Source organism: Zonotrichia albicollis, chromosome 4, assembly GCF_047830755.1.
Source record: "Zonotrichia albicollis isolate bZonAlb1 chromosome 4, bZonAlb1.hap1, whole genome shotgun sequence".
Taxonomy (NCBI): Eukaryota; Metazoa; Chordata; class Aves; order Passeriformes; family Passerellidae; genus Zonotrichia; species Zonotrichia albicollis.
This window is the reverse complement of record NC_133822.1, coordinates 63,235,127-63,249,680: the sequence shown is the minus strand read 5'-3', so window position 1 is coordinate 63,249,680 and position 14,554 is coordinate 63,235,127.

Genomic DNA, 14,554 nt, shown 5'->3' with positions numbered 1-14,554 from the left:
CTGTACTGGTGCATGAGTTTGTGTTTTGTTTTTTTTTCTCCCCAGATACAGGGCCCTGCATTTGTGCTCCTTGAACTTCAATGTGTACCTCTCCACCCAGGTCTCCAGCCTGTCACATCTCTCTGAATGGAAGCCTTTTGGTCTACCAGCCACTCTTCCTAGTTTTGCATCATCAGCCAACTTGCTGGGGGTCCACTTCATCCAGGCCATTGATGAAAAGATTGCACAAGACTGGATCCAGAACTGGCCCTGGGGAACACCTCTGGCTACCAAATTCCAGCTGGAGTCTGCGCAAATGATTGCAGCCCTCTGAGCTGTGCTATTCAGCCAGTTATCAACCCAGCTTACTGTCCACCCAGCCAATCCTCACTCACTGAGCTTGCCTATGAAGATGTTATGGGAGACTGTCCGAAGTCTTGCAGAAGTCCGGGTAGACCATGTACACTGCTCTGCCTTCATCTAACCAGAGTGTCACACCCTCTCAGGCCTGATAGAAGACTGTCAGATTCATCACAAATTATTTCCCCTTGGTGGATCCACGTTGAATGCTCCCAAAATCTTTTTCTCCGACACGCTTAAAGATGACATCCACAATGAGTTTTTCCATCACCTTTCCAGGGATTGTGGTGAGGCTGACTACTCTATATTTTCCTGGGTCCTCCTTCTCTCCCTTTTTGAAGACTGAAGTGACATTAGCTTTCCTCCAGTTCTCAGGCAAGTCCTCTGTGCTCCATGACCTTTCAATGATGATGGAATGTGGTTTAGCAATAACATTTGCCATCTTCCTCAGCACTTGTGGGTGAATCCCGTCAGAACCCATGGATTTTTTGGTGTCAATTTGCACAAATGATCTCAAATCCATCATCCTTGACCAAGGGAAAGTCTTCCTTTCTCCAGATTTTCTTGTCTCCAGGGTCTTGAATTCCAGACAATTGGCCTTGCACTAAAGTGAAGAAAAGAAGGCATTCATTAACTGCACCTTCTCTGTATCCTCCATCATCAGAGCACCCATCTCATTCATCAGCAGGCCATTATTTTCCCATCTTCCTTTTGCTAATGTTGCACTTGAAGAAGCCCTTTCTATTGTCCATTACATAGCCTGAAAAAATTAATTCCAAATAGCTTTGCACATTACATCCCTGACAACATTCTTGTAATCCTCCCAAGTGGCCTGTCCTCTTTTCCACATTCAATACACGTCATAATAGATAAACTTCATAAATGCATAAGAACAGAAAAAATAACTGTCAGGGCTTAACCCAGCCGAAAATTAAATGCCACCCAGCCACTCCTCCACTCTCCCCCAGTCAAGCTGGGGAGAGAATATGAGGAAAAAGTGTGAAAACCCATGGATTGAGATAAAGAGAGTTTAATAGGTAAAGCAAAAGCCACACACACAAAACAAGGAATTCATTCCCCAAGCCCCACAGGCAGACAGCTGTTCTGCCCTCTCCAGGAAAGCAGGGCTCCATCATGTGCAATGGTTACTTGGGAAGACAATCCCCATCACTCTGAACACCCTTCCATCCTTCTCCTTCCCCCGCCTTTATTGCCATATAGTCTGAAATATCCCTTGGGTCAGTTGGGGTCAGGCTGTGTCCCCTCACAGCTCCTTGTGCACCCCAGCCTCCCTGCTGGTGGAGTTGGGTGAGCAGGAGAAAAGGCCTGAGTAAGCACAGCCCAGATAACATGAAAATATCCCTGTGCTACAAACACTGTTTTGGTCACAGATCCAAACCAGATCCCATAGTAGTTGATAAAAAATTAACTTGAAAAATTAACTTTTTAAAGTTTGTTTTAACAATTAACTTTGTTTCAAAGTTAATTTCAAATTAATTTTGAAAATTAACTTTATCACAGCCACAACCAGGGCAATAACAAACACACTGGATCAAATGAAGAATGTTTTACAACACTTTTTTTGATATATTAAGTAAGAATAATAAAAAGGTGGGAATTAAGATATAAAGCATAAATTTAAAATATATATGTTGCATTCGTTTATGCTATTGAATGCTTGTAGCGGTACAAAGGTGCAGATCCTATTCCAAACAGACATTCTTTGATTTATGAGTCTGAAAGAGAATAGCACTGAGCACAAATAAAAAACACTGAAAGCTGTCAAAATTCAGTTTAGTCTCTTACACTTATTGAAGTTTAATCTCATATCTTAGGGTTAAGCATCAAAAAGATGTGAATGTCTCCAGACATAAACTGGGAATTTCTGGAGTTTTGGCAGGTGATAAACATTGGTCACTATTATTCCTGCTTACCTTCAAATCTTAGAGTTACTTTGAATAAGCATTGCTTTTGTGCTGCATTGTCTGTCTGTGCTATCAGGAGCTGGAGGAAAGGTGAAGTAGAAACAATAGAAATATTTAGGGAAATCTGGCTGATTATGAGAAGAAAATATAGTACAAAAAATAGAGGTAAAAAAATAAACAATATGTTCTACTGCAGCACATTAGATAGATTTCTCTGAAAACAGAAATATTTCTTGCAATATTTTAGCATTCAATAAATTGTTTTTAACAAATGCTAAATTGTGTGTGAGCTACAACATGACTCATTATCACATGAAGTTGTAAAGCTTTTTTTTTCCACAAAGGCTGGAGTCTAGCCTTTAAATCTTAGAAAGGTTGTAGGAAAGTAGTCAGCTGTAGTCCATCTGTTGGGAGACTAGTGTCTATTGGAGAATCTCTGGGGATGAGTCCCAAGCCTTGTTTGACATCTCCAAAAGTGACTAATGAGAGGTGAAAATGTAACATTAATGAATTAACAGAAAACATTGAATAGGGAGGAGTTTTGAATGTCAACAAAAGGAAAAAGAGGAGTTTTGAATGTCAACAAAAAATGTAGGACTTCTGGTACTGTGCTTGTCTCACTCAGTCTTGATATTTGCTGCAAAATGCTGCCAAGAGAATGGATAAGAGAGGACAAAAAACTACAAGAACCACAGAAACAGACATATGCATAGAGAAAGGATGATATAGATGGGAATAAAATAATTTTTGGACACGATCACTTAAAGTAAGAAATGCTCTGAACAAATCATGTGCTAGATGCCTGGATTGGATGCAACACAAGGACAAATAGACTCTGTTAAAATATGTTTGTGCCCTTTCTCTCTCCCACTCTACTATCCATCAGGTTTTACAGGAGGAGTGATAATTAAAGTCTCTGCAAGGAAACACAAATAGATAAAAACTAGTTTTTCTCTATTGTTGATTATGGATAGTGGGATAAAGAGATGGGCACACAATGGTTGTATAAGAGATTTTAGATGGCTGCGTCATGTAAGAGTGGGAGCTTCACTAGCAGGAACCCAAATAAATTGTGTAATACAAAAGCATATTGACCATGAATCAGCAATGTAGTCACTGCAATTTAGGAGTGCATCGACTTCTTTTTTCCCTGTTGCAGCTGAAAGCAGCAGGGCAAACTGCCATCTGATTTGTTAGGGCTTAATTAATACCTGTGAAGCAAAATGGAGTCAGCAACTTTCAGCAGCTTTGGAGGAAGTCATTTAATGAAGCCACAAGCAGACAGAATAGAGAGGCTCCAGACAAAAATTCATTATCCGTTGAATGCTATGCAACCTCCCCTTGAACTCAGCTAATTTCCCTCAGGTTTGTGCTGCAAACTTGGCAGTTTTCACATCTATCAGCCAGCACACTGTGCCTTTCCATGGCAGTATCATAATGTCAGCTCCTTTATCAGTCTGTTAGATCATGAAGTTATCTACTCCCAAAATTACTACCCCTAAGAAAAATATCTGGTTTTGTTCTTGTATAATTTCCTATCTGGTAATTGTGGTCATAGTCATATTAATCACTTCTCCTTCTCTTCATATACTACATTTTTGCATTAATTGTAGTGATTCTATAACTAAATACAATACTTCTATATAAAAAAATTCTAGAATTTTATTAATTTCTCAATTCCCAATGCAATTATTTCTATTTCTTATTCCTAGTTTAGTTTTTCAAAACTGTTTTGTTAAAAACAAAAGTAACTCCTGCAAACTGGATACTATTTATAAGTAAAATTGAAGCTATATAGATCAATTGAAGCTATATAAATGCTTCCAATTTTAAGACTTTTTCTGAATAAAAATACGAGGACACTAAAAAAAGCAAATTCTCTGAGGATCTCAAGGGATCCTCTCTGAGAAAAGTAGGATAAGTGTGCAAAGTAGCCTATGCAAAGATGACTGCTCTGATGCTCATGAAAGCAATTCATGTTTCATCTCCCAAAGCAGTAGAAACAACTTTCTCCTGAATATCCTCAAAACAGCCTCATGGCCAACTCAGCTACTCTTGAATCTGAGCTTTGCACTGCCTCCCTTAGCGCTGGACTTTTTGCCTCCAATTAATCACCTGGCTGTAGAACGGAGAATTCAGGTCACCAATATGTAGCTTCATGGTTTGCGGTTTAGCACATAAGTGGCTAATTCATGGTTTGATAGTTTGTCAGGAAATAACTGGAAAATAAATTTCCTGGGGTTCATCACCTAATATGGTTTTACATGAAAGAATTATAGCGCCACCAAGAAGACAAACTAAAATACTAGAGGAATTATAAATGATGCAAAGAGCTGAAATAGAATGCCTCAGATTTTTCACTAGGCATGCTTATCCTACCCAAAAAGATCCTTTTTGAAAATGCCAGTTTTGTGGAGTGGGAAAAGATATTAACTTTTCAAGACAGATAAGAAAATACAAAAATTGATTTTGTGCAGGGGAGAATCCATGTGAGTATCCTGAAACTACTTTCCTCTAAGGCTGTTGGCTGAGAAAATCCTACATTTTTAGCAATTGTTCTGCAAATCTAGCAGCTGAGGAATAACTCTGCCACTGTTTCCAGTCCAGCAAATAGAGCTGAGATCTGTAGGATCTATAACAGACTAGACTATAATCACCAAAGTAATTATTCTTAAAGAGAGGTGTATTATTATTTCCTAAATGAAAACACTTCCAAGGAAAAAAATATCTCATTGACTATTTTATTTTTTTTGATTAATGATGAAAATAAATTTTAAGTGGAGTTGTTTTTCTTTTTTTCAGTTTAAAGAAGAAAAAAAAATTCAAAGAAAGAGCAAATAACAAAATTAGTACTCCATGTTTCTTTTATTTTGACTTGGCTCAAAGATTTTGAGCTGAGCTTCCATAATCTGATGAATTTTTAGCTGAATTTTGCACAACGCTTTTTATTATTTTATTTATTAGAATATTTTTTTCAGATAAAAGGAATTGTTTAGTGTAAGAGTAACATTTCAGACTGCAGGAACCAAATCAAATTTAACTAGATCAAACTTAAACTGGCCTTTGATTAAACTGTTAACTAAAAATTTATCATTACTGAAGTCTAAGTTTTTTCCATATAGCTATAAATATCCTTCTTTTCTTAGACTGTAGCCAGTGAATCTAGAAAAAAGTCCATTAGTATTATCAAATTATTACCTTTATTAAAACTCAACACACAATGCAATCATATGCCAGCTGCCTGTATTTCAAAGTGCTAACTCATCATACCTAAACATTCTCAACTAAGACGTTTACACCACAAATATATGTGCTGGTCTGTTTAATTTTATAAACTTGTTCGAACTAATTATATCAGCAAAAGGTAGCTTTGCAAAAAAAAGACAAGACTTAAGCATCCTAGAACAAATGAAACATACAAATGTAACTCTGCCCCCCCACACCCTCATATTCCCAGTAAAAGTTAGATAATTTTCTTTGGCTGCCAGCCAAAAAGCTAAACTAAAATTCATCATATTGGAGATGTAAAGCAATAAAGCTTTATTAGTATTGAAATATATGTGATACAACCATAATAATAGACTAGGAAAAGAAAATTGCAACAGTGGACTTCAATTTCATTCATTTGAAATGTTAGTGCATTGAAGAATGAAAATAAGGTAGATTCTTATACGAATAATAATACTCCACTTCTGAACAAGTCCAATTTTAGATGATTTGACGAGATGATTTATAAATCCAGTTTCTAAACCAATTTCCTTTAAATTGTGGCTATATTAAATTCATGACTAAAAGAAAAGATTTTCACTCAGACCTCATTGGATTAAAGTGCAGCATTTGTCAAAAAGTGAGTCATCAACAGGCAGCAGACATGAAGAACTTACGTTAAAAAAAATTAATAATAAATCTTGTGCTCTATGGTTCAAACCGATCTCTGGTTTCTAAAGGCAGAAGCTTATGCCTTTCTGTGTGATCTGATAATGGCTATTGTCACTGGGAAAAGAAATATTTTGAACTAGATGGATCTGGGATTTGGTCTTTATGATAATTCCTGGGGTTAGGTTTTTTAGCTTCCATTTGTATGCATTTTTTTCACTATGAAGCCAAGACCTTAAATATAGATAACCAGTCACTAAATTAGAGAGTTCAAAACAGTCATTTAAATGCACAAAGAAAGGTTCAGGGTTCTATGAAGAGAATAGGTGTTATATATCAGACCACTCTAATTTGTTGATAAAAACTGTGCACTCAGAGGCAGAACCCTCCTTTGTGTATTCCGTGGAGGTAGATGTGTGAATGCAGGAATGGAGACACAAAGCAAAATGAGCAATAAGGACTAGGGCTGCTGTTTCTCTATGTGTCAGGTATGTATTCTTACATACTCATGCACACAACTGGATTAAGCAGCCTAGGAAGATTTTATTATTCCACATACCTTGCTGCCAGCAGCTTTTCTGCCAATATATTTACTATAACCCAAATGCTCCCTTAGCTCTGTGTTTCATTGCTGAGATTTGGTGCAAGGGAAGAGATGAACATTATCAGGCATGACTGTGTGTTCTTAGATGAACAGAGATGTGACTTCGGTTTGCATTTGGAAACTTGACAAGCCTGAGCAGAGTTATCTGTAAAGGTAAATTAATTTTAGGTGTTTTATAAGTATGTTTGTAGCCAAAACACAGACTTACATCTTTATCACCATGTCACTGGACAGTCTGTCCCTGACTTCAAGTAGTGTTACACTAGAGGATTTCAACACGAACAAGACTCATTTAAGCTTTAAGTGATGTAACTGAAAAAGTTCACTGAAGCTTTTCCTCCATTAGTGAACAGAGCAAATGGTGTTCCTTGCACTACATAGGAAAAAGCCACATTCCTGTGGCACTCTCCACTATTTCAGAATAGATACAAGAGCACCTGAAGACTGTACCCATGGAAACCCTACCACAATATAAGGGAAGATAATTTAGTTTTATTTTTTTCTGATCTTTCTTGGGATTTTTTGACTTTTAGTTGGGTACAGCAATGTTTTAAGCAATGTGGTAGGTTTTATTTCTGTCATAAATGAATATTTTGAGGATTGTAAATGTATTACAATACTGTAAAGGGGTAAGGATTTTTAATATGCTATTGCTGCTTTTTGCCCAACTTGAAAATGGAACTCAAGATAAATTTAGTAAGGAGGTAATATAAAAGAGGATCTTTAATGAAGGTCTTCAGGGGCAGTTATGGAAAGATGCCAACAAAAGCCCACTCTTGCAAGGATGAGTACACACTTATAGGTTTTGGGAAATTAGCATAATTGACAAAAAGCATCAATTAAGAGAACAAGTGGTGATGTAATTCCCCCCCAGATCAAGTCCCTTCTCTGGAGCCCCCCTTCAGCACTAGCTGTACTTTGTTCATGAACTGTATCTCCAAGAGCTGTTCTCAGCCTTTGTTCCCAGGAAAAATCAAGATAGCACGGAGCCTTGTACCTCCCAGTGCTTAGGGCTCTGGAATTTGTTTTGTCTTGGGCAAAGGCCATGGAAAAGTGTGCGAGGGCGTATGCGGCCCTAGATCCGGCTAGCACGAGGGGTGAGAAGGCCAACGCCCCTGCGCATAAGAAGCCAGCCCCCCTCGGCGTCTTGGCCTCAGGCTGGGCTGGAGGAAGAGCTCGGAGTGGCGCACGAGAGACGATAAAGGAGGTGACCACTTGCTGAGGGTGAACAGTTGGTTTATTGGGTGATCCGGAAGCACCAACGAGGAGGGGCACCAACCAGCAAAGTGGCCACGAACAGGGGGAGAGACAAGGTTTTAAAGGGAAGGGGAGGAGAGAGGAGGGGAGCCCAGCTATCCAATGGGGAAACTCAAAGGGAGGTACTGAACATAACTGACATACACCAGAAACCAACGAATACAAAGTAAAGGAGGGGCCCCGGGACCACAGCCAACCACAACCCCCAGAGAGGAGAAGGTTCTCGAAACCTGGGAGGAGTGGGGGGTGATTGACTGGGCCTAGGGAGGAGAAAACATCCACTTATAAGGTGGGATGAGGGAGGAGCGGTTCTACAAACTGTAACATTAGCAACTAAAAATAGTATGGTAACCAGGCAACTTAACTGGCAAGGAGGCAGTGGCGGGAAAAACTGGGGAGAGAGGAACCATTTACAAAGAACAAAGGAGGGTACAGTACATAAAATGGGGGAGCAAACTGAGAAACTGAATACAATAGTGAACCGAGCTACAAATATATGTGTGGAGAATACAGAAAACATGCAAAAGGAAAAAAAAGAGCAAATGCCAAACAGCATCACTATACATAAAGTTGAATTTAAGATTCCATTTTAGACTATTTATTCAAATACATAAAACTGCTCACTCTATTCAACTTCTTTCTAAAATACCTTCTTTGGTGTATAGAAGAAAATCAGTGGTTTAAGAGTTATAACTGTTCAAAGTCCATAGAAACAGAATTTTTTCAGCCTTGGAGCTCAGAAAAATACTTGCTACATGAAGCCTCAAATTCACAAAGTATTTTTTACTTCAGTTCCTAAAGAATGCACCAGGAAAGCTAAAAATAAAAAAAAAAGAAGGAAAAAAATAAAAAAACTAATCCTGCTAGGCCTTAGGCACTCCTCAAGCCAAATAACCTGGATGGAGGAGATTAAAAGTGGTTGGTTATTAAAAAGTTCACAGGAAACAAGAATTGCTGAAATGAATGTTGCCCAAAGCACTGTTAAACTGTGATGCTTTATATGTGCATGCAGCCTAAGACAAGATCAAAACTTCTGAGACTAACTTTTAGGTAAACAGCACTGACAGCCTAGCCCAGCAGACCTCAGATTCAAAGCCAGCTTTTGAAGCTGTGAAAATAGCTCTCTGCTGAGGTTGGCTCTGCCATGGAAACGCACTAGGAAATACACTATTAGGATTTCACACAGCCAGGTTAAACCTGTTTTAGATACACCTAGAAAAGACTTAATCAAATCTTTAGTAGATCATAAATAAACCATTTATCTGAAATAACATGTCACTGGAGAGGAATAACATTAGATAACTTAAAATGTTTCTGCAGTAAATCTTTGTGCTTTTACTAGCTACCTGATGTTGAATTTGTAGTCATGTCTAGACAAATGGGGATAATTAATCCAGATTATTTTAGAAGTCTGCTTTAGAATGAAATGAATCACAACCCTGAAAGTGCCTTTTCTATTTGCCAGGGATCATGTCCTCATCAACTGTGTCTGCATGTGGTTCAATCACTCCCATCTACACTATCCAGGAGCTACAAACAGTCAGACCATAGGAGAGAATACAAAGAACTAATAAAATACAGATTTGGATGTATTTTTCACCTAATATTTTTGACAGATATATTTTGCTCTGTCTCCTAAAGAAGTACGCAGAGAATCCACCACCAGATTGATGCATGGTGCAATCTAACATAATTACTGTTTTGAATGGTATTTGTACATTGATTTTCAAATTCATTCTCTAACCTGACCTAACCATCTTAATGTCCCCTTCAATCAAAAGTAAGAACTAAGTGCAATTGGAAGTTACTCCCACAGATGTTAGACATACTTCTAAAAGTCTCTGCTCTCTGTAGAGAGCTTAGTCAAATATCCCATATCAGAATATAACATTTTAGATAACTATCTTTGGGGAAAAATAATTTCTCCACTGTTTTTTGGATTGGTTTTGTTCATTTGTTCTGAGGTACTGCTGTTTGTTTGCTGGGGTTTTTTGGTGTGTTGTTCTTTTTTATGGTTTCTATTTTTGTCTTCTCAGAATCACAGAAACACAAAATCACAAAATCATTTGGGTTGGATCTCTGAGATTCTCGAGTCCAGCCTTTGACTGACCCCCACTTTGTCAACTAAACCATAGCAGTAAGCACCACACTCAGTTGTCTCTTGAACACTTCCTTGAGCAGTCCACTCCAATGTTTAACATGCCTTTTCATGGAGAAATTCCTGCCAATGTCCAACCTGAAGCTCCCATGGTGCAGCTTGAGGCCTTTTCCTCTTGTCCTGTCACTTGTTGCCTGGAAGAGGCTGACATCCACCCTACTAAAACCTCCTTTCAGGGAGTTGTAGAGAGCAATAAGGTCTGCAGTTCTTGGGATTTGTAGCATACCAATTCCTTAGGCAAACACAGTGACAAAGAAAGAATTTGTTTGTTAGCAGCATTCCTTCAAGCGTTTTATGAATTTCGCAGCCTTCCTCATTCAAATATGTGGACTATATTTTGTGTCTGTAAACCTTTTGTTCTTGTTGTCAGTAATACAACAGCAAATTTGAGCATTCTCTGTCCTTTAGAACCTTGTATTAGCACTTGAGCAGTGAAAAAAAAAAGATCTGATCATTAACATTCCAGTGTTCAAGGACCTAGGAAGCCTGCAGAGAGCTCTGATTGTGCTTTTCTCATTTTTCTTAAAGCTGATCACTGTCTCTGGTTGGAGGGGGGAAAAAAGGAGTGAAAGGGCTTCAAGGCATTAAACAAAGGTGATGAAATTATTTATTGCTCTGCTTATTTGTACCACATCAGCTTCCTACCCAAAAAGCAGATAATGGCTCAACATCAAGAGATTCAACAAGGATATAAATGCTTGAGCTTCAGTGACTGTGAAAAGCAAAGGACTTTAAATGGGAAAACAACCAGCTGTATTGAAGTTAACATTTCAAACATCCTGCTAAGATTATTGTCCAGCAGCAGCAAGCTTAATGGTTAAAATAGCCAAAACAAGCTATTTCTGGCACTATAAAAGGAATTTAAAAATTGCTATCCATGCTATCTATCTGTTTTTTCTTTATGTTGGTTTTTCATTATGTTAATTTAAACTGTAAGAAAGAACATTGTTTAGCAGTGGGCAATTACAAAGAAAATCTAATTACAAAGAAATGCCTTAAAGCATTGCACATGAGAAATAAGCAGACAGGATTAAAAAGTTTGAATCAAAATATTTTTTTCAAAACATGTGCCAAATATTTAGACAAATTCATTTATGCTAATGAAACTTCATTTGACTAAAATAATGTGAATGAAATACTGTAAAAACATCAAAATATTATCCATTCATATTTATGGAATGAAATGTTTCTGTCTAAAAAATAGAAAACTGAGAACTTTAGGAATTCATAATTTTTCTGTCTTATATTAAACACCTACTTTAGAACAAAATGGGTGAAGCCTCAGAGAGGCCTGCTTTTTACCATAAATTACAGGAGCACAATAGATGAAGCAGTCAGATGTATGTACTTATGGTTGGCTAGGTGATTGTCTCATTTTGGGTGTTCTACAACACTGCTTCGTTTGGGTTTTTTTATGTTACTTAGAGAAGCATCCAAAGAAAAATTTGTCTTCCAAAAATCATAACCTTGTAGAGATCAAATGAAGAAGTTCGAAATTGAAATTTGAAAAATACAGAATTGATCATTTTAACACTGCACTAATTCCTAATTTCTGCTTGTGCAAAAAGAACATGAAAATATTAGGGAATATTTTTAGTACCTTGTCAAACCTGCAGCAATTTTTCCTTCTGTGAACTTTTAAAAATAAACTCATATCCTTTAGTTGTGTCTGGAATTTTCTCTAGATGATCCATGTATTTATTCTAATGTATATCCATTGCCTACTGAAAACAGGGAGTAAAATAAAGTCTGATATTATCTGCATGTGTATTAAGAGTTCTTGAGATTATTATGCTGTATATTAATGCCCAATTTTAGATAAAGTGAATATTTTGAAAAGCACCTCTAGAGTCCATTCAGGAACTAGTCAATGAAGATTCATAAAGAGAAAGAAAAATTGGAAAGTGATTGCAGCAGTAATCCACAGCAGAAATATATTCAAACAAGCAATTTGCAAAATTGATGCTGTATATCAACATAATTTATTCTCTTTATTCACACTTATTCAGGAACTTTTTGTGTACATCTTGATCTTGAAAAGTTGCCTCAGATCCTTTCATTTAATATCATCTCTGTGCTTTATCCACTTTCTCAAATCTTTTCCAATTTATCAATGAGCATATTAAATGAAGATCAGAATTCTGGCCTCTAGAGTCAGCACAAGATACCACCGATCTACTTATATAATTGTTAATTTTCATTACTCTTTGTTATAGACTTTTTGACAAATTTCAGTCCACTGAACATGCTCTCTACAGAATAATTTATAGGAATTTTTCAAGTGAAATGTGATGGTGTCAGTGTCTCTTTAATTGCATGTGTTTATATATCTGAAAGCTCTTCTAAGATCAAGAGATATTAGGAAATTAAATTTAATTCAGTGTGTCAAGTGGTTCATTCGGATGTTAAAGAAAATAATATATGCACAAGATTTCAAAACTTGTAACACATTTTTAAAATTTGACAAAATACATGTCTAATACTTGTGAGTTGATTGCTCTCCAGACATTGGTCCTGGATATACTGAAATTCTTCAGCCTGAATTGGCTTCCATAAAATTGAAAGTGATAAGTACTGTGCAATATTGAGCTTTCCATATTTGACTCCTTTTCTTTTGTATTTTAATGCAGGAAAACACTTAATCACATATGAAATGAAAGAACCACCCAAGCACACTCAATAAAGTTGAGATTTCACTTTCAAGTATTGAGTTACACATATGGGTTAAGGTTCTGATCTTCACCTAAGATATATCTTGGTTTCTTTTAATTCAACACAATAAAGCCAGCCCTGTTCATCTAATGATGTGTGAACTCAGACTTTTTTACTAAGGATATGAGTTCAACTTAAGATATTTTACTTTGAGAAAAATTCTATTTGTCTTTTCCAGAAATGAGGTCATACATTTGAAAGTTTCTGCCATTTTAAAAATTATTCCTTTTATTTGTTTTTTTTTTAGCCTTTGTAAGTACAATATCATATAATAAATGTTTACTTCCTAATAAATAATTATGCATATTAATAATTTCTGTAACATTCTCACAGAGTGTTGTGCTTAGTTTGCCTACACACTGGGTAGATTGGATCTGATCCTGACAAACAGCATGTGTCACTTAGGCCATAATGTAGGACTTTGACCTGGATAACATCCTAACAAAATTGGGGCACATAAATATGAGAGTGTGATCAGATGGGAAGGGATTTACCATTCAGCTGTTGGTTGTGCTTCCATGGCCACACCATTGCTTCTCCTCCACCTTCTTTCCCAATGTGAAGTGAAAGGTATTCTTTTACTCAACTGATAGTTTAACTAATAAAAGGTGTTAAGCTGAAAAATTTAATTTTGGATGGGAATAGGAAAAAACTCACAAGCAGTACTACACTTGACATGCTAATTTAGATAGTGTGCCCCAGCCATATGTGCAAGTATTTTGCCATATTTTGTTAAAAAGCAAAGTGAAATAGGTCAACTTAATACCTGTTTTAGCTCATTGATGGGATTTTTGCATGGAGAGAACGGTTCTCTACCACGCCCCTGGAAGGCATGACAGGACCAGGAGCATTGTCTTGTTGTCTTGTTCTGAGAAGGTTTTCCAGATACTTGGTAGTTGCACAGCTTGAGGACCCAAATGAAAATCAGGGTTAAGGACATTAAATATGTGAATGAATACTGAATTTGAGTACTGATTCAGGCTTAAATAGCTGATTGCTCTTGCTAAATGACAAATAGGGAGAAAATCTCAAACTAAAAATTTCCTTCATCATCTTTTTCTTTGAGTAAACTATTTAGGTTGCAATTTGCATTAGTAGTTTGTTCTTGCTTGATTTACACTACAGGAGGGTGGTGTTGATAATAATAAACAACACCGTAACTTGTTACTTTCTCAAGTTATTAAAAAACTGCCAAACAATGGAGAAGAAACCCCCTTTAACTCATAAAGTTCTTTCCTGCTTTTTACACTCTGCCTCTCCTTTAACTAGTGATCTTCAGATCATTGGTACCACACCAGTGCATCAAGTTGTTGTAGAAAATGTTCCAAAGTTATTTAGCTATATATTTTGAAATTCTCACATATATTTCTACAGCCCAGAGAAATTTACTGGGACATCTGCATGAGGACTGAGGACAATCATCCAAAAACTAGAATGTCAGGAGACAGAAAGTAAATCTTATGGAATTGTTTTGATTTATTCTTTGCCAAGAAGTCAACCCCAAACTTCACAGAATTAGAACGAATTCAAAGAAAAGAGTTTCATTGCTACATGAAGTTGATTAATGTTGTTTGCTCTGTCTGTTATGATTTATAGATAGCATGTATAGATTTTAAGAGTTGAATTTACATTGTTGAAAAGAATCATAGCTGGGAAGGGAAATCAAGTAAGGCTACAAACCAA